A 17,015-nucleotide genomic window follows, 5' to 3' on the forward strand; every position below is an offset into this window, starting at 1 on the left:
GATCATGTCATCAAACCATATTACACACATCAACTACTTAGATGAGCATGTGGTCCTAAAGATATTTGTTCACAAGAATCAAGATGATAAGTAAGGAATAAAACATATGCAAGCCAACCATAGAAAGTATGTAGAGCAAGAGGGCCATGTTGATTCATTTTATTTGAGCTTGATTTAAAGGATCAGTTTTAAAACTCATTCAAACTCAGGAACCAAGGAGTGTGAGGCTTTTGGTTGCATACCTTCGTGCTGTGTAGACGATCTGGGGGTCAAGCGACCCCCCCCCCCCACACACACTTTTTTTTTCCTGCATTTCATTAGAGGACAAAGCAAAACAAAAGGAACCTAGGAGGATAAGGGTTGTCTAGCCAATTTTATTTATTTATTAATTTTTTTATTTTACGGCTAGGTTTCTTCAATGAAGTTGATCACATCATACTCTTTATTGTCGGGTTCTAGAAAATTTTTCAGACGATGGCCATTTACCTTGAAAGTCCTACATCCATCATCTTGGAGAGTGATTGCTCCATGTGACGCAACATGGACGACGGTGTACGGTCCTTCCCATTTGCTACGAAGCTTGCCATGTCCGAATAGCTTAACCCTGGAATTAAAGAGCAATACATTATCTGCTGGCTTGAACTCCTTGTGCTTGATCCTTTGGTCATGCCACTTCTTTGTCTTCTCTTTGTAGATTTTGGCACTGTGGTATGCTTTGTCCCTCCATTCTTCCAGCTCTGATAGCTGTTGCTTCCTGAGCATTCCGGCTTTCTTAAAGTCCATGTTGAATTTCCGGATTGCCCAGTGTGCCCTGTGTTCTAGCTCAACAGGCAAGTGGCATGTCTTCCCATATACTAGCTGATAGGGTGACATGCCCAATGGTGTTTTGTATGCAGTCCGATATGCCCAAAGCTCATCGGGTAGCTTCGTCTTCCATGATTTTCCCCATCTCCTGTATAGTCTTTTGCAGAATGTTCTTGAATTGTTTGTCTGATGTCTCTGCTTGACCATTGGTTTGGGGGTGATATGGAGTTGCAATGTCGTGCTCTGCACCAATCTCTTTTAGGAAGTTTCGGAAGGTCTTATCAATGAAGTGAGACCCTCTGTCACTTATCACCATCCTTGGTGTTCCAAAACGAGGGAAGATGACCTCGTGGAACATCCTTCGAGCATGCTTGGCATCAGCAGCACGGCAGGGCATTGCTTCTACCCACTTTGACACATAGTCGATTGCCACGAGGATGTATTCGCTGTCATAGGACTTTGGGAATGGTCCCATGAAGTCAATGCCCCAAACATCAAATAATTCTACATGGAGGTTGTTTTGTAGGGGCATTGCATCTCTTGCAGTGATTCCTCCATGGTGCTGGCATCTTCGGTATTTCCGGATGAAGTCTTTGGTGTCTTCATACATGGTTGGCCAAAAGAATCCGCTTTGCCAGATCTTGGCCTGAGTACGGTATACACCATAGTGTCCCCCATATTGTGCCGCATGACATTTCTCAATGATTCTCATTCCTTCGACTGTGGGTACACATCTTCTTAGCAAGCCATCAGCACAAACTCTGTAGAGGTACGGATCGTCCCATAGGTGGCGTCTACTTTCGTAGACTAGCTTCTTCTTGTTTTCCCCAGGTGGTACATACCCTGCAACCATAAAATTCACAATATCTGCATACCAGGGTGTGACGTCTATTACCTTCAAGAGCATGTCATCCTGGAGGAAGTCATTTATCGGTAGCTCCTGCATGTTAGTGAAATGCATACGCGACAAATGATCTGCAACAGAGTTTTCTACTCCCTTTTTATCTTTTATTTCAATATCAAATTCTTGGAGTAGAAGGATCTAACGTATCAAGCGAGGTTTAGCATCTTTCTTAGTGAGCAAATATTTCAAAGCAGCATGATCAGTGTAAACAACAATCTTTCTCCTACTAAGTAAGATCTAAACTTGTCGATAGCGAAGACAATGGCAAGGAGTTCTTGAGGGTGTGAAAGGCATCAAGGCAATCATTAGTAAAGTCAAAGGGTGCATCCTTAGCTAAGAGGCTCGTGAGGGGTCTAGCGATGTGAGAAAAGTCTTTGATGAAACATCGATAGAACCCAGCATGGCCTATAAAACTAGGGATTCCCTTGACATTAACAGGAGGTGGAAGCTTTTCTATAACTTCAATCTTGGCTCGATCCACCTCTATCCCACGTTCAGAAACACGGTGCCCTAAGTCAATGCCCTCGCGGACCATGAAATGGCACTTTTCCTAATTAAGCACCAAGTCTTTCTCCGCGCATCATTGTAAGACCTTATCTAAATTCTCAAGACAATGATCAAAGGTTTTTCCATAGATGGAGAAATCGTCCATGAAAACTTCCATGATCTGCTCAATCATGTCTGAGAAAATAAACATCATGCACCTTTGGAATGAAGCGGGTGCATTACACAACCCGAACGACATCCTATGATAGGCATACGTTCCATAAGGGCATGTGAACGTGGTCTTACTTTGGTCATTGGGATGGATGCGGATTTGGTGATAACCGGAATACCCATCAAGGAAACAGAAAAAGGAATGGTTTGTGAGCCGCTCCAACATTTCATCAATGAAGAGCAGAGGGAAATGATCCTTCTTTGTAGCCTTATTGAGTTTCCTATAATCTATGCACATCCTCCACCCGGTGGGGAGACGTTGAGCGATCAACTCATTCTTCTCATTAGGAACAATCGTCAACCCTCCCTTCTTAGGCACAACCTGAACGAGGCTAACCCACTCGCTATACGGCACGGGGTAGATAACCCCGGCGTGCAGGAGTTTCAGGACCTCCTTCTTAACGACTTCCCTCATCGCATTGTTCAACCTCCTTTGAGGTTCCCTAGAAGGTGTGAAAGCTGGATCCAAGGGGATGCGATGGGTACAAAGAGTTGGACTAATTCCCTTTAGATCTTCAAGGGAATGTCCCATAACGGTTCTATGTTTCTATAGGACGGTGATTAGTCTCGCTGATTCTTCTTCCGAAAGTTTGTCGCTAATGATCAAGGGAGACTGAGAATCGCCGTGGAGGAAGGTGTAACGGAGGCCTGCGGGTAAAGTTTTCAACTCGATCGGAGGTCTAGGGGGAGACACAAACTCGGATACATCTATGGGTTTAGTGGGATCATCAACCTCCTCGATGAACTTTTCTGCATCTTTTTCAAGGAGGGATTCTGGTGAGTCAAAAGGGAGAATTCCCGTCACCACCATGATTGGTTCAGAGTCAAGGGAAGGTTCGGCCAAGGAGTTTGCTGGTCTGGAGATTTGGACCGAGAAGGTTTCCTTCCCTAGACGGACATCGAGTTTACCTTGAGTCGGGGCATCCATAAGCAATTTCTCAATGGGGTGCCCGATCATGAGATCGAAGTCTTGGACATTGAAAACATGAAAATCAAGGATCACATCGATGTTTTCGTGCTTGACAGTCACGTTCTGCAAAATTCCAATTCCTTCTAGAATTTTTCTAGAGAAAGTCTGGAAGGTTTTGTCGGTTTGTACCAACGGCTCATCTCACAAGAGTTGGAATGCGCATTCGCTGGAGATGATGTTGGCTCCGACGGTAGGACTGTAGAGGATATCTACCGGGGTTCCTCTTATGGTACAAGGAATGGTTGATGGAGGGGAGCTGATCCGGAGAACTTTCGGTGACAGCTTTGTCTCCCTTGACCATTCGTCGGCCATGATGGCCGTTACCTTCTTGACATTTTGCCTAAGGAATGTGGCTTCTATAGGATCTGTGGACGGGATGGGAACCGGCGGCTTCCTCGTGCAGAGATAGTTCAAGGTGTTTCCGAAATCTTCGAAAAGACCATCCTCGAACTCGAAAGGGAGCTCTGAAGGTTGAATTTCTTCTTCCTCCGGAGCCTGTGGTTCAGAAGAGGGTTATAGAGCCGAATCTTGTGTTGTGGGAGGTGAAAGATCTGATTCAGCTGCTAGAGTGTCCTCATGGCTTGAAGTATGTTCTTCTTGGGAGGATCCGACGTTAGCAACGAAGGAGGTGTTTTCTGTGATACGATCTAGGATTTCCCTACCTTCGGATGGAGTCTTATGAGAAAAGGATCATCCGGCGGCAATGTCAAGGTAAAGGGCGGATTCCATGTCGAGCCCGATGTAAAAATGTTGAAGCAACACATGATCGGATATTGACAAGTTAGGGCCAGATATTAGAAGAAGTGAAAACCTGGCCCAGGCCGCACCTATGGTTTCCTTCTCATTTTGCTGAAAGCAGAGGATATCCCTTCGTATGGCGACGATACGGGATTGGGGGGAAAATGAAAGACAAAACTTGTCCCTCAGTTCATCCCAGCTTCTGTTCATGCTTCCTACGGTATGCGTGTACCATTGTTTCGCCCTTTCGACAAGAGAAAAGGGAAAAAAACTTCCACTTGAGAGTATCGTGTGACATGCCAGCGTTGGCGCAACATGAACACACTTGCTCAAACTCCCACAGATGATGGTAAGGGTTTTCGCTATCTAACCCGGAAAAGGATAGTTTCTGAACCATAGCGATAAGGTCACGGCGGAGCTGGATGCTTGGATTGCGGAGGCTCTAAGAGCTCGCCCTTAGGAGCAGAGAAGCTTAGGACAGATGGCTGCTCCATTATAAAAGGGGTGAGGATAGAAGATAAGGAAAAACAAAGGATAAGAGTTTTTTTTTGAAAAGATAAGATACGAGGACCAACTAGGTTCGAAGAGAGATACAACAACTGTTCCCCGGCAACAGCGCCAGAAAGCTTGTTGGATATTTTAACGACTACGAATAAATCCGCAAGCGCACGGATACCATTGTAGCTTTCACCTGTGAGTATTCAAGGGTTATCGTATCCACAGGGAACGTGTGTACTAACTTCCAACTAAGTCAGTCCAAGGACACACCAAGATAAGGGGCGAGGATAGAGAGGATTCCTGAGGTAGTACTTAGATGAGTTAAGGTCGAACTCTCGGGCTGGATACTCGCTTCGGGCACCGACTTACCCCTGAAATGGTCAGGAGACTCCGGCCAACGGCTCTACGCTATATCCGAACATGGAGGGCTACTAAGGACCAACATGGCTGTCACCACCTGTGGAGTACCTCACAGACCGTGGGATATAAGGAAAACGAAGGTAACCCTTAGCCTAGACACCACTTCTAAACTACTGATTACTACCGTAGTCTAACTATATTTGGTACCCCATAGCAAACTACAGCACTCTGTATAAATACAGTGCGACGAACCCACGAGTAAGAAAACTGATCTCACTCAAAGATAAGTACTATGCAAGAATAGAGAATCACAAATACCAACTTACTTTACTATGAAAGAAGCCAATATCCGTAGAGGTACAGCTTGGAGAAGAACACCGACAGGCCCGGCGCTTCCCCAAACTACTCCTCACTCTCCTCCTTTATTCTAGCACTAGCGAACTAGCGCGTCGCCTTTGCAATGTGGCACTACTTCTACTCTTGAATGGTGTGTGTTAAAGGGGGTGAGGGAAACATAGTGCACCGCCTTGGAGAGGATAGGATCAAGTTTCCCGCCAAAGATGAGGCCGGTTGGTGCCAGAAAGGGTTCGGCCGACCCTGTGGTTCGGCCGACCCCCGGGCGCTGCCTCTCGCACCGCCTTTCGTTCTGGACACTGCCAGGTGGGCCCCCAACTTTTGTATGTCGGTGCCGGGGCTTTGTTCATCAGTTTTTTCTGTCAAATGGGCCCATTTGGAAGGTGAAACACGGGATGGAATCTTCTGTGTGTTTTGTCTGCGTTCACTTGTGTTTTCATCATATTTCACCAGTGGGTGCCTGCAGATCATAATTCACCAAAGCTCGTGGAACTTGTTAGAATTAAGCCCTACAACTAAGTTTGGTGATCAAATATTACGAAAATATGCAAGAGTTGACGGTTCTATTTCTAACTTAAGGACTGTCAACAGTGAGCCGAACCGATCCCCCCTCTCTTTCTTTTATCTCCGCGACGGGCGGATTCTCCACAGTGGCCCCGGATCCGCCGCATTAAATGCAGTAGATTTCTCGGTCACTGATAGCTGGGCCCCACGCTTGAGAAACCTCCCACGCGCACGTGTAGTAATTATCACGGTGCGGTAACCGACACAGGGGCGGCGGCACTGTAGCGCCGTCCCATCGGCCAGTCGCCGCCCACGCCGCTCCTCCTACCCGAGGCTGCCGCCTAAAAAGGCGCGCCCGTACCGCACGCACCGGGCCACGTCACCCACCACCAGTGGGAGACCCGCGCGCGACCCACGACTCCGCGCCGTTTGCGGACTGTGACGGAATATTCCCCCTGGAGGTTCCTTACAATCGAAGGAATCTTGTTCCGAGGCCTTACTGATCAAGGGTTCGAAGCCTGGACTCGCCGAGGGTTCGACGGGTGCCCCAGATCACCAGAGTCAGGGACTGCATGGATGTGCCGTACAAGCTACCCTCGAACGTGGAGTTCGAGACATCCTACACAGTGTTCAAGGCCAGCCGAGGGTGCCTAGCAGGGGGATCCCATCGAGGGAGAGCATCGAGCCCTCGCACCCTATCTAATGGGTCCGAGCCCCGCCTAGCGAACCTTTGCGAGCGCTTTATGTGACGTGTCCATGGACCACGAGCCGGCCCTTATCGAACGGGGCACGGACGTCCACATGAACTACCCGCTAACAGCTTACTGAAGCAACCATGGCTCGCGGCCCGGGCATGGGTAGCATGGCGCGCTTCACCCCTCCTCCCTGCGAAAGGGCGACGAGAGTCGTAACACTAAGTCGAGGGTTCCCTTGAACACCTTCACATAGGCCAAGGCTCGGGGGTTCCTCGCACGCTGCGGCTAAGGCCGTATCCTCGAGTAAATCGATTGCCGTCAATTGTGAAATCCTACGTGCCATTCAAATCCCCCCTCGCATGATCAACAGACTCCCTTGCGTGTTCAACACACCTTCCGGATTGGTCAAAGGGGCCGCGGGCCGCCGTATCAGCACCAAAAAATGCCGAGGCCGGTTGAAAGGAACGCCGAGGCCGCCTGGAAAGAACGTTGAGTGGTTGCCTCGCCCGATCGATCATGCGAAGCAACGTCTACAGCCCTTGGACGAGTGCTAGCACTCCTCTAAGGCCTCGGGGGATACACCCGCGGGTGCGCTGATGCGCCCCCCGCGGAAGGAATTTCACACATTCGAAGAACCAAATCCCAACGGTTAGCATCCGAGTCACAACTCCGAGGGATAAAGCCTCTGCAGGACTGATACTCATTCCTCCAAAGGCTTGGAGGCTAGTGTCAGATACCATAATTAGGGGCACCCTAATTCAGGGACTAAACCGCCCTCAAAAACACAAAACATGATTAGGCAATCGGGCCCACAACGTCAATTGCCTTGTCATACTCCACACTCATGATGAACCAAGATGAACAGTCCTCCTCCGATCCGAAGGGAAAGAAGGACTACTCGACGGCGATCCTGGAGAGGAAGAGAAGCCAATGATGACAACTCCGTCGTCGCTCTGCACCCAAATAACATGGAGTAGCTCAAACTCTCCCCCCAGCACCCAAATCCTCTCCAGATTCTGAAGAGGCCCAATTCGCACTCAGCTCACAGCCCAGCTCCGCAGTACGACCCATTCGAGGCCCCCCCTCGAACCCGCCGAGCAAACTCCGCTTCGCTCGAGGCCTCTCCGCCGAGACCTTCGACAGCGCACCACATCTCCGCCTCGCTCGAGGGTGGCGGACCTGCCCTCGGGAGAGCAAGCTAACTTCGTCTCGCTCGAGGCTACCCCTCGGCAGATGGAACTAGCAACCCATCTGCTCACCGGCCCGTCTGACAAAAGCATTAAATGCCAACCACTCCACCGTAGAGTGCGGAGTCAGACGGCGTCAGGCCACCATGCCACATAGCAGTTGTGACTGGAGTCCCGTCCACCAATTCCGGTCACTGTTCCGCCATTCCCAGCACTATTTCGACACTGTAGGAACCTGCGGCGCCCTGTGCAGACGTGTCCGGCACTGCTCCTGCCACTGTGCTGCCTATCCCTCGTACTTTCTCCTCTATAGGACCCTTGACCAGCATGGGCGCGAACCTCGAACGCAGCTCGAGTTTTGACCAGAGCAAGACTCCCGCCCGCAAGACCCTCGGCACGCCGCCATGTCACGCATGGAGGACGGTACACGGTACCCTCCACAGCGACCACCACGACGCCCACAGGAGCCATCAGGACGCCGGCGCGATCTCCGCAAGAGCAGGGAGCCGCCCAAGACAACTGCCACGCCCGGTGCCTTACTCTCCAACGTGTCACAGTGTACTTCCCACAGTGAACGACCACTGCTCCCCCCCCCCCGATTCGGGGAGAAAGCGACGACTTCTGATCTCCCCGTACATGTACTCCGCCCCTCCTTGTGTCTATAAAAAGGGGAGGCGGGCACCTTCATCTTCATGGCCACACGCTCAACTCATCCCGCAGAACACACACACCCCGCTCTCCAGAGCGAGATATTGGCATTCGCCTCAATCACTTAGCAGAGACTTGGGAGCTTTCCTCCCTCTCTCGCCTCGCTTGTACTCCTACTACAGGCACTCCGGTGCAAGATAGTACGGTGCACTCGCACACTCCTGCTGGACGTACGGCCCCGCGGCTGGAACCAGGATAAATTCGTGTGTTACTGTGTTACCTCTTGCATCAACCATCTAGGGTGAGGATCACGCAGCATCGATCATTAGTTGGCGCCAGGCCGTGAGGTCTGGACACCGACACGCGGCTAGTATTAAAAATTTAAAAATTCGCATGTCGTTCTATCCTTACTTAAAAATTATACTATTTTTATCATACATCACCTTGTTCATTATCGTAAATTATATCTTATTGTTGGTTAAAACAATTCAAATATGATCTATCTGTAATAACAATTTGATTTGTTGAGCTTTAATAATTATTTTATGTTTTATTTTGATTGATTGTTGTTAGCTTTAGTTTTTATTAATTGTATATGTTTGTAATTGATACATAGCTAATTGATATTTTATATTTAATCTTTCATAATGACATTGGTGGGTGATTTTTATTTAGGCACAGGGTATTTTAGGCTAATTTTTATCATAATGGCAGTGGTGGGTAATTTTTATTTTTTTTATTTTTTTATTAACGTGGGAATTTCTATGCCTTGAGAGCGAACATGGAGACGCTGTTTGTTGGTCAAATAATAAGATAATAGATGAGATATTCAATAAGATAATATAATATTCTCTCCGTTCCAAATTATAAAGCATTCCAAGAATTTGGGAGGGTCAAACCATCTCAAAGTTTGACCAAAATTATAGAGAAAAAAACACAAAAATTTATGACATCAAATAGGTATACTATGAAAACATAGCTAATAAAGAATCTAATGATTCTTAATTGATATTATAAATGTTATTATTTTGTTATATAAATTTGTTCAAAATTGAAAAAAGTTGATTCTACAAAAGTTTTGGAAAGACTTATAATTTGGAACGAAGGGAGTATTCACTAAGATAAACACAAAATTAATATTAATTTAAGAATAAAGCTACTAAATTAACCAAAGATAGGTACACCACGCTATCATAACTAACCATCACTATATTATATTTTGTATGTGATGCGGCTTTACCCCCAAATAGTTCGTCCGTAGCACTACTGCGGTAGTAAAGCCGGAGCCGGCGGAGCCAGTTCTTTAGTTTCGCCTCCTTTCCTGTTTTTTTTTTTGCAAAATAGACAAAGACATCCCTGAACACTTGTCAAAGGGTTAACTTCGTCATTGTACTTTTCCACATACCAAATTAGTCCTCCAACTGTTGGTTTTAGGGTCTGTTACGTCCTTCGACCCGTTTTGCCGTCCAAGCTGTTAGTTCAGTGCTGACGGGCCGCATGAAAATACCAAACTGACCCTGTTCTTTCCAGCCCCAACCCCATCCGCCCGCATCCTACTGCTTCGCCGCGGATCCTGGGCACCAGCACCGACGGCAGGCCGGTCCTCCATCCTCGGCGGCGCCTCGGCAGGGGCCAGAGCTCCTCCCGCCGCTCCCTCCCACTGCTCTGGTCGCCGCTCCGCCCGCCGCTCTGCTCGCCGCAGCAGCCCGGTCGTCACTTCCCCGAGGTGGTCCGACCAGCGCATCAACGCGAGGTTCCTGGTGGACGTGCACCGTGTCGGCGTCCGCGCTCCGACGCCGCTGACAAGGGACGCCCTGCGCGAGCGCGTCGAGGAGGCGATGGGCGGGTTCGAGGCCGCGGCGATGGCGCGACGGGCGGCCGGCTGGAAGGAGAAGGCGCGAGCAGCGTTGCGCGGCGGCGGATCGTCGGACCGCGGCGTCCAAGTGTTCGTTGACCAGATAAGGCATGCGGGAGCCCGGCACTGACTTGCTCGCCGCGCGGTCGTGCATGCAGCTCCCGTCGCGTCGCTGCTGTGCAGCAGAATAATCGCGGGTTGCATGTATGGTCTTACTTAAAGAAGAAAGATCTTTTCCATGTTTGTTTTGTTCGTTTGTGTGCACTCGTAGCGGGATCTACCACAACTAGGCTACGAATTGATTTTGTTTTCATTCTGCGCATGGGGCTGCTGCGGCGAGCATGGAGGACTGGCCTGCCGTCGGTGCTGGCGCCCAGGATCGGCGGCAAAGCGGTAGGATGCGGACGGATGGGGTTGGGGCTGGAAAAAACAGGGTCAGTTTGGTATTTTCGTGCGGCCCGTCGGCACTAAACTGACGGCGTGGACGGCAAAACGGGCTAAAGGACGTAACAAACCCCAAAACTAACAGTTGGAGGATTAATTTGGCCTGTGGGAAAGTACGAGGACGAAGTTGACTTTTTGCCAAGAGTTCAAGGATGTCTTTGCCTTTTTTTTTTTGAGACTCCACAGGCCCTCAGGCCTCGGTTATATTAATCATCTGCTCAGCCAAATCGCGAGGAGCAGCAGCAGTTACAAAATCAAGGAGGGAGTCTCGCCAAACAACGGCTTGTCCCGGGTCCCAACTCAAGCCCACCTTGGCTATAGCATGCGCCACAGAGTTACATGATCGGGAAACATTACTAATCTGCACAGAGGCAAAATTATCAAGAATAAACTCCCGCAGGCCCCCAATGAAAGCACCTTCCGGCGCCAAATCTCGATCATCTGAAGTGAGAGCGCCTTTCAGAATTGCGCTATCCATTTCCAGCACTATATTTGAAATTCCTTGGCAAACGGCTGCTTCTAATCCGAACTTGCACGCCCAAGCTTCAGCCATCAGCGCATCCCAGACCGGCGTGACATTTGTTACACCTGCAAGTATCACTTCTCCTAAGCTATCTCTGATGATGAATCCCCCTGAGCCTGCCTTTTCCTTCTCTTTGAATGCCCCATCAGTATTAATCTTGAGAACTATTTCAGCTCCCTGTTATAGTTTCCATCAGTGCTGCATAATGCCATTTGCTGCAACGAGGAGCTCCTCTTCACGGAGCCGCACCAAACGATATCTTTAGAAGTAGTCTTAGGTTCCTATTACTTTCGTGTGCCATTAAGGGTGCATTTGATATAGCTCTCAGAGCTGATTCTCTGCTGAATCAAGCTCTGCCAAACAGCTTTTCTAAAAAATATATCATTCTCTACTGATTCTGCGAAGTGATTCTCTCAAATGAACTAAGAGGCTAGAAACCGTACCTTCTCCTTATTCTGTGAGTGGTTCTCCATTCTCATTTTAAAAGTTTATGCTAGAGAATCAAAGGGGATTATCTTTCGGCCACAGAATTACTTCTCTTAAATCATTGTAATTATTTGTAGAAGAACAGCAACGAGCACGGAGACAAATGTTCAGACAATATAATTACAAAGTGCACCGATCTCTTTGCTACGACTTCAAGTTGTAGCGAGCAGTTTGATGTATGGTACAGTACTAGTATGGCATCTCCATGCACCATGGAGCAAAGATTTTTGGAATGATTTATAATTTGGAAAGGAGGGAGTGCCATTTACCCACCTAACTCAACTGTACAGAGAAAATGCATAGCATCCCAGAGTTGCAGGTGGCGACACGGCCACAAACCACACAACATGCACAGACAGCTTTTTTTTAAAGAGATGTGATTCTCTGCTGATTTCACTACAAAAAATCTAGTGATCCATGACAATTGAATTTCGTCACAGATCACTAAAAAACTGTCATAAAATAGTATCTATGACGATCTCAAATAACATCATGTATTGAGCGTCACAGATCACACCTCGTGACGTTCCTTAAATTTTCGTCATAGATTGCTTGATCCATGATATTTTAAAACCGTCATGGAATGTCTCCGGGCCCCTGAAGCCCAACCCAAGCCCATTTTCTATGACGAAAATTAACGTCACGAACAGTATAATTTTCATCACAGGTTCTATTGCCATGTCACACATTGATGACATGGAGGATAACATGGCTGCTGACATGGTGATGACGTGGATAGCAATGATGACGTGTAAATTAACGTGGCCGATGACATGGTTGCTGACGTGGCAGGTGACATCAGCACCACGGCCCATTTGTGAATGGGCCCAATTTAGCCTGGTCCACAGACTTGGGCCAAATATTTCTCAACCCACCATTAATTTCCAGCTAACCAAAATCAACACTATATACAGCCCAAATAAAAATTTGGCCCACCAATTCATCCCATTTTTTCCACCCATTTATCGAAACAAAAATCCCAGCACAAAAATAATAGCATCACATGAATCACGTTTCCATTCAGCATTGCATTAAAACAACAGATCACATACATTTTTTTTCATCTAGTATCACTTGCCGTCCATTGTAGCATCAGAAACAAAAAAAAGATAGGTTTCAGCAGAATTACAAACACAAGTTTGGTTCCTGCAAAAGCTTAGTTCCACCAAAAGCTAACATACCACCATGACGCTTTGCTCGGTCCATTTTGACACAGCAAATGCTCAAGCTGCGCCTCCAACACAACTTGCTTTTTCATCTCTGACCTAGCAGAAATTTGCATGTATGCTTGACGGCCATCTCATTCACATCCACAACCATATTGTACCTGCACATATATATTATAAAGTTCAGATGCAAATGTACATGGTAAATTTCATATGGTATTATGAGGATACTAAGGTCTTGCATATTCAGATCTTACATTTCTATATCTATCCATGTTCTCTACAGATTAGTAGAGTACAAAATCTGCAGTACAGCACATGTATATAATACCTCATCAGGCAGTGCATCCATCTAACAAGAACTCTATTTTCAGATAGATATCTAACTGGTCCTCCTAGCACTAGTACTTTCAGTCTAGCAAAATAGCAGTTGAGAACACCTCTAATCCGAAGTTCTAAAAAATTGGTATAGCAAAGTTTAAGGATAGATAGCTACAATTAATGATTTCTTATTACAAACATGGTATGACTGTTATTATAAGAGATCAGAAACTTATCTTGATGTATGACAGACTCAAAGGCTCTTATCAGCTTGTAGGTCACAAACAATACACTGCACAGGATAGCTACAGCTTATTAGGACAATCATCGAGCACCAGTTGACTTTATTTACCAAATCAAAATTGCTGCATGCTAATGCAATAAAAAACTGTGCAAAGAAATATTTGCTTATTGCCAATTTATCTCAGCAAAAATTTAGTTTATACTAGACCACATTAGGATAAAATAAATAAACAAAAAAACTCATGAAAACAATATTGCAGTGCGAGTACTAGCCTCACTTCACATAAACAACGATCAATTAGAAATCAAATTATCTTTCTTCCCTGTGTGATGACCAGCCATTCTCATCACTTGCTCCTGCACAACCTTTGCTCCATCTGCACATGGCCTCAAGCACATAATTATAAGCTATGGTCAGCTCTCTAAGAAATCCAGACAGGCCATTTAGTTCAAACTCTGGATTAAGGAAAACACACAACATAACTGTGCTAAGAGGATAGGATAGACTATGTATTCAACCAAAATATTTAAACAATTGATTCTATGTTGCAGGATAAACTCTGTTTCCATATTGTAAATATGGGAAATTTTCTACTGATGATAACCATGATACTAGGGAGTCAAAAGAAACTGAAACGCTATTTGGTTGTCAAAAGAAACTGCAATGCTAGCATGAGTCATATCTATGTTTATAATGCTCAGACCAACTTCTGCAAGGAAATGAAAATATAAGACAAAAGCAATTGTATTTATCAAAGGTTTACAAATATGTGAATAAACAGTTCAGGGGGATCTATTGCGCTTTAATATCAGTCAAGGTGCATATGCTTCCCCAAACATGTAAGACTTGTGTCAAGAATAACAATGCTGAATACTAGGATAATACATGTCCAAATATTCAGTTATGGGATCGAAACAAATTTGTACATAAGATATAGTACTGTCCCTCTTTGAAGTTGCACCCAAAGCTTTTTTACTACTCGATTTCATGGTACAGAAACAGAGGTAAACTATATTCATATGTGCAGGGGCTAGTATGCCGAAATATCCCAGAACTCATGATCCAAACTCTAGAAGCAAGCATCAGTTTTCCTTTTATAACTCTAGTAGACTGATCAAATCTAGTAGCCACACCAGCCAAATTTGTTCCAAACTAACTTGTTCACAACAGCAAGAAACATATAACTATACACAAATACCAGGTTTATGCCGGTCATAGGAACCAACTGATCGAAACAATCCCAAACTTCCCAAGTGAGGCTTCACGAATAACACAAGTAAAGGCTGAAATTTCTACCTCCACACGCAAAAAATATCGTTTCCTACTGTACAATTAGTATTAAACAAGTAGTAAACAAATTGCAAGGCTTCGGCTTAGTAGTAAACAAATTAGTAATAAAGAAGTATCGTAAGAGTATTACTCCCATGATATTATTGCAGTTTATACTCATCACTTGACCCTCGACAGTGGAAGCAGACAAGAAGGGTATTTAGATGCATTGGAAACTCGTACAATGAAACAGGCATATAATCCAATGGCTTAACTACTAATTGCTAGGAACATTTCCAAAGGAGTGAATCAGAGAAAGTGCCTGAATAAATTGGGTTTGAAACACAAAACCAGTGAATAATCAGGGCAAATCCAGCAACACGCAGAGAGAAATAGAAAACGAGGTAGATCTAGCAGAGAGAGAACGGATGAGAGAGAGAGAGAGAGAGAGAGAGAGACCGGATCTTGCACTTGCGAATGCGGCCAGCGGCGTATCGCACATGGAGCAGGTGGTCTTCTGGAGGTAGGGGAAGAAGCCATGGACGGAGTGGAGGAGATGTGACGCTGGGGAGGAAGAAGCGGCCGCCCAGCCCGCGACAACCACGCCGTCGTCGGTGGGGGAAGCCCGCGCCGCTGGAAGTCGAGCTTGAATTGCCGAGGAAGAACCCCGCGGACTCGATCCGCTCCGAGCAGGAGAGAAAGAAGCACCGCCTGCTCTTGATCCGTGCACTTCACCTGAGGCCGCGCCTCCTCTAGATCCACGCACCGCCGCCCGCAGGAAGGAGTGCCCGAGCTGGGTCCAAGCACCTGCGCAGCGGCGACGAGGTCAAGCGAGACGGTGGCCGCGGCCCTGGACGAGCGAGAGGGAGCAGCGCGCAGATCTGAGGAGAAAGAGAGGGATAGGTGTGGAGGCCGGAGAAGTGCCAGTTGGGGACGGGACAGGGAGAGGCGAGGAGGGCGGCGGCGCATCTGAGGCGAGAAGAGCGGCGGCGCGTCTGAGGTGAGATGTGGGAGGGCGAGGAGAAGCGAGTAGGGTTTGGAAGTGGAGGATATTTATTGGATGATTGATGCAGCTCAGGCGAGGAGAAGCGAGTAGGGTTTGGAAGTGGAGGATATTTATTGGATGATTGATGCAGCTCAGGCGTTGGATCGAAGATGGATGGCTAAGAGAAGTTGGGCATTAGATCGAAGATGGATGGCTAAGAGAAGTTGGGCATTAGTGAAAAACAGGTCTGTCTGTGTTTTTTGGCCCGTTTAACGTTCTAATTTTTCTTTTTTATTTTATGGACCACGGTGAAGTAAACTATAAAAATAATTATGTTATATATACAAATTTATTTTTAATGTGTAACAGCCTAGAGATAAATTGTGTTGCAGAAGTTTCAAATTTGTTAGAATTTATTTACTATTTTCTATAAGTTAAATGAATTTCTACATGGTTATCGAAATTAATTCCAAATTGAATTACATGTGCATCTCATAGGATTAAAAAAACCTACAAAAACTATATTTAGTCTCATATGTTACAGTTTAGTCAATTTTCTCGAGATATATGAAAAATTCAATTGTATTCTATGGACAAATCAAACTTCTTTCTCCAAATTACCGCATAATAATTACAATAATATCTAAATTTGGTAAAAAAATCTACAAATTAACATAGTAACATGTTTTTGGTCCATAAGCTCACCATAAAAAAACTTGTATAGTATTAGTAAAGTGAGACCATATATTGTTCACAAAATGATACATGCCTCGTCTAGTTTCTTATAACTCAAGCTAAACTTTGAGTTTTGAATACCTCATAACATTTTTAAACTCATATGCACCTTGAACCCGGACACAACCTCATTTTCCCCATATTGTTAGAAAATATGAAGTTACATTGGTCATTGCTATGCCAAAAAGTTATTTTCTATTTTGTACTTGGTTAGAAGAAAACTTGCTATATAGAAAAGTTATGATAAATAATAATTTACATACAAAAATATGCCATAGATGAAAGTTCTTGATTTTATAAAAATTCAGAAACAAGAATCATCAAATTTGGAGTTATTATGAGGGAGAAATACCAACAACAAAATTTAATTCCGGATTAAAAAGAAAAAGATGAATCGCACATGTGTTCTTGATTGCAGGGCCACGTGTAAATAATAATATATAAATATTTTATTATCCTCCATAAACACAAATTGGTGATTGGCGCAGTGGTAGGGCGACGATGTCTTGTACCGGTGACCCGGGTTCGAATCCCCGCCATTCAAAACACCTCTCTTTTTTTTCCAAATTTAGCTCCACCGTGTATAAAAAATATTTTAACGCTTCGAC

The 17,015-nt window shown here is 45.8% G+C and overlaps 1 long non-coding RNA gene and 1 other non-coding gene across 2 annotated transcripts; both read right to left on the minus strand.

Moving 5' to 3' along the window:
- Positions 1-12,691: 12,691 nt before the first annotated feature.
- Positions 12,692-15,755, minus strand: LOC120660945. Its single transcript, XR_005669767.1, has 2 exons — positions 15,147-15,755; positions 12,692-13,794 (listed from the first exon to the last, which is right to left on the minus strand). It is a non-coding gene; the product is annotated as an uncharacterized LOC120660945 (long non-coding RNA).
- Positions 14,797-14,878, minus strand: LOC120663156. The gene has a single exon (XR_005670379.1). It is a non-coding gene; the product is annotated as a small nucleolar RNA Z199 (small nucleolar RNA).
- Positions 15,756-17,015: the final 1,260 nt, after the last annotated feature.

The sequence above is a fragment of the Panicum virgatum genome, chromosome 2N (assembly GCF_016808335.1).
Source record: "Panicum virgatum strain AP13 chromosome 2N, P.virgatum_v5, whole genome shotgun sequence".
NCBI classification, from domain to species: Eukaryota; Viridiplantae; Streptophyta; class Magnoliopsida; order Poales; family Poaceae; genus Panicum; species Panicum virgatum.